This window comes from Sinocyclocheilus grahami, unplaced genomic scaffold (genome assembly GCF_001515645.1).
Source record: "Sinocyclocheilus grahami isolate Dianchi unplaced genomic scaffold, SAMN03320097.WGS_v1.1 scaffold1492.1, whole genome shotgun sequence".
Lineage (NCBI taxonomy): Eukaryota > Metazoa > Chordata > Actinopteri > Cypriniformes > Cyprinidae > Sinocyclocheilus > Sinocyclocheilus grahami.
In genome coordinates, this window is record NW_015506671.1 from 81,226 (window position 1) to 85,316 (window position 4,091).

General features: G+C 41.1%; 1 long non-coding RNA gene across 1 annotated transcript; it reads left to right on the forward strand.

The window, feature by feature from the left end:
• The first annotated feature begins 417 nt into the window (after positions 1–417).
• Positions 418–3,287, forward strand: LOC107570688 (uncharacterized). The gene is made up of 2 exons (XR_001607068.1): positions 418–640; positions 2,926–3,287. It is a non-coding gene; the product is annotated as an uncharacterized lncRNA (long non-coding RNA).
• Positions 3,288–4,091: the final 804 nt, after the last annotated feature.

Consider the following 4,091-nt stretch of genomic DNA (forward strand, 5'->3'; position numbering starts at 1 on the left):
TGTCTGTATAGACTTGGCATCCTATATAACCTGGTTAATATAAATATATATTTTTTATAAAATAGATATTTTTGAATTTTTTAAAATTTAAAAATATATTTTATATAAAATTAAAATTCATGCATTTCAAGGATTTCCAGCACTCGTATGAACTTAGATTTAAAAAAAAAAAAAACAGTAGCTGTTGTTGATATATTTAAGCAGATACTGTATGAGTCACGTGCTTGTTTCTGTTTAGTTCCTGTCTGCCCTTATTTGGTTCAGTTCCTGTTCTCATTTAGTTTATCATCATTCATTAGTTTCCTGATTACCATTCTGTTCACCTGTGTATGATTAATTTACTTGTCAGCTCCTTAGTTTGTGCCAGTACTTAAACCTTAGTTTAGTAAACCTTAGCCTTTGTCTGTTCTCGTCTATGTTAAGTTGGTTCTCGTGCTTATTCTATTTTGTATCTGGATTTACTTAATTAAAAGACTTTTCTGTCATCACCCTTGGTATCGCTCCATCTGCCTCATCAACCTGTGACAGAAGAACGGACCTGAAGAAGATGAACTGGGCTGAGGATTTTCTCCTGGAATTCCAGCAGGAGAGAATGCCTTTGGAGCAGTATGTGGAGGAGTTTCTGAGCCTGATACATCTGGTGAGTTGGATGTGTGCTTCCAGATGGGACTAAAATATGATCATTTATTTAGTTTCTTGACTCCTGACGATTGCCGCAGACCCGTAGCAGATTTTCTAAATTGTTTTAGAGATAAATGGTTCCAAGTTCCTTGTAGATGTGGAGGATCCTCATCCTCCTCCCATCTGGAAGCATGTGGGCACTCCAGCTCACCACAAGCCAGCTCCCTCCACATACCGCTCCAATGAGCCCGCTCCCTCCTTTCCTCCAGGTCTTCCCCGAGTCCTGCGACACTCCTCCCTCAGTAGTGCTTTTGGACATGGCACTACTTCCTGAGTTCTCTGCCCCTATCCTCTCTCCAGAGTTCGCTCCTGAAAACTCTCCTTTATCTCCTGAGACTCCTTCGTCTCCGCTGGTCCCGTCCAGCCCTCCTTTGTCCCCTGAGTCCTCTGTGTTGGCGAATTCCACTCCTCCAGAGCCCGCTCCTCGAAAGCGCCCTCCAGAGCCCACTCCTACAGAGCGCCCCCTAGGATTTTTAGTTTTCCCCAAGAAAATTTTGGGGTAGGGGGCCATAGGCCCGTGGCCGAGCCGGCTAAGGCCACGGAGTATCCACCACGGCCTCCTGAGTCCTCTGATCCGCTGTGGCAACCTGAACTGCCTGCTCCGTCCTGGAGGCTCTCCTTGTCTCCACCCTGTTCCTGTCCTGCACCAGTCCCCAGGGCGCCCGCCCCCTTCCGGGAGGGGGGTGATATCTGTCACGTGTTTGTTTCTGTTTAGTTCCTGTCTGCCCTTATTTGGTTCAGTTCCTATTCTCATTTAGTTTCATTCATTACCATTCTGTTCACCTGTGTATGATTAATTTACACGTCAGCTCCTTAGTTTGCTCCACTAATTAAACCCTCAGTTCTCCCTTATGCCGAGTTCACACTGCACGATTTTCAAACTCGTCGGATCGCCGTTGTTTTCACACTGCGTGACTATCTGGGGTAGCATTCAGTTGCTGCTGTGTTCACACTGCACGATGGATCGGCGACAGGGGGTTTCACACTGCATGACTTCACAATAGGAAGAATCGCCGACAGCTCTGTCTGGTCCGCAAACTATGTTTCACAACAAAACACACGCGAGAAGTGATAAGGAAATAACGTGAGAACCCGCGTGTGTCAGACCGGAGGTCTCGAGCAAGACTGTAATTATAAAAAAATATATATATATATATACTGTATATAGCCCGCAAATAGTCTGTGAGCTGATTTCCAGCTACAAGGAGAAAAAGAAAGATTATGCAGGGAACAGGGATTGTGTGTTCTGCAAAGAGAGTTGGAGGTAAATAATTTTGCAGTAACTGTTATGCTGATGTTGTGGCTGGGGGAGGAAAAGGTTGTGCGTGTTTCTGTATGATATAATTGTTCATTAAATCAAGCAAATGTTTGTGCTCGTTTCTGTATGATATAATTGTTCATATATCTATTTAAATACTGATATTCTGGTCTAGAACTCCTCCCCGAACTTCCCTCTGCCCTGTATCTTGGTCTCTCATTGGCTGTAGGTCATCGCCGATGTAGTTTTCAGTCAGAAATCATTGCACACCGCGTGATTGTGAATCGCCGACAGCTCCAGATAGTTAGCATGCCAAATATTTCGCAGGCGTCGGCGACGTGTCGGTGATTCCCTCAGATCGCGTCTTTGATAATTCACACTGCATGATTGTCACTCACGTGAACGAGCACCGATTTGTTTCCGATTTCAGGCATTTGTCAGTGATTTCGCAAAACCGGTCGGCGAGTGAAAAATCGGGCTAAAATCGTGCAGTGTGAACTCTGCATTAGCCTTTGTCCGTTCTCGTCTGTTAATTTGGTTCTCGTGCTTATTCTATTTTGTATCTGGATTTACTTAAAAGACTTTTGTCATCACCCTTGGTATCGCTCCATCTGCCTCATCAACCTGTGACAGTATGTCAGTGCATTCATATAGTTTTATATATTGAAAGCACATGCATTTCTCTGCATATTTACTACACCCTTAAAAGTTAGTGTGGCACTGTGAAAATATCTAGATATAACTATCACTTTTAAAGTGATAACTCAAAGGCGTGACATTACTGTGGCAGAGTAAATCCTTGAATAGATAAAAGTACCTTTAGCTAATATATTAATTTCATATAATTGAGAATCAGTCTATGAAATGCTGGTGAGATCAAACCAAAACCTTTTTCACTTCCTTTTAAGGATTAAAAAAAATTATTGTTTGTATCATTTGTGTGTAATACTTACGCCTTTTGCCTTGGTTGTCTACAAATCTTGCAGCAAAAAAGCAGTTACAACCCAAACCACCAGACCAACACCAGCACCACATATCCCTGATGCAGCACCTGAAGAGAGATGGGAATCCATAATGATAAAGAGAGACAGTCATTAGTGTGAATGTGTGTCTGAACAAACACTATAAACATCAGCACTACATTACCTGAGTGAAGATCTGTACCTGTAATGATAAAAAGAGACAGTCATTAGTGTGACTGTTTGTCTGATCTAACACTAGAAACATCAGGATCATATAACCTGAGTGAAGATCTGCATACTTCTTTGAGAATGTCTAATGTGCTGACATCAATTAGATGCATAGTGTTTATTTCCTATCTTCATTGTTGACTGACCATAGATCTAAATATTATACTGAAAGATTTTAGCTCACCTCTGACAGTAATACTGAATGTCCTTTGAACGGTATGTGTGCTGCTGCTCATGTTTAGATGATAAACTCCAGAGTCTGTGGTTCTGGTGTCCGTGATGGTAAGAGATCCAGTCTGATGCAGCTCCAGTCTGTCTTTGAATTTCCCATGAGCACTGTCATATAATGAGAACCGATTGGCTGTTCTATTGATCCTAGCCATGATATAGTCTTCAAACTTCCATAATATCAGATCATATCCCCGTATTTCAACAACACCCGTATGTAGAGTGATAGATTTTCCCTCCTTCACTGATTCTGTCTTCATTTCATCTGTCACAGCAAACAAAAACATGTGAAGAGCATACAGGTTACTCAAATATATGAATAATTACTTTTTTTAATCACAAGTAATTGTTTAGGTTCAGAGAATGAATACCATAGTAGGGTCTCAAGTTTGTGAAAAATTATTATTGTATTATTAATAAAGAAATGCTTTGTAATTTTTTTTACGTTTGATAGATTGTGTACATCTGTAGATGCTTTTTTTGCATGGTCAGGCAGACAGACAGCAGCAGAAGACAGAGGAGGCAAACGAGACAATCTGACAAAGAATTTAGAGTGCTCACTCAGCTGAACTGTCTATCTTAAAGAAGCATGTTTTTCATAAATAAATATATGCATGCTGTAAAATTGTGACGTGTTTATTTCATGTCATCTACTAGTACATTAACAAACACCCCCTGATAATGAGGTGAAACTTCATATTTCTATTTCAGTATCACGAAGAAAAAGGGGAAAA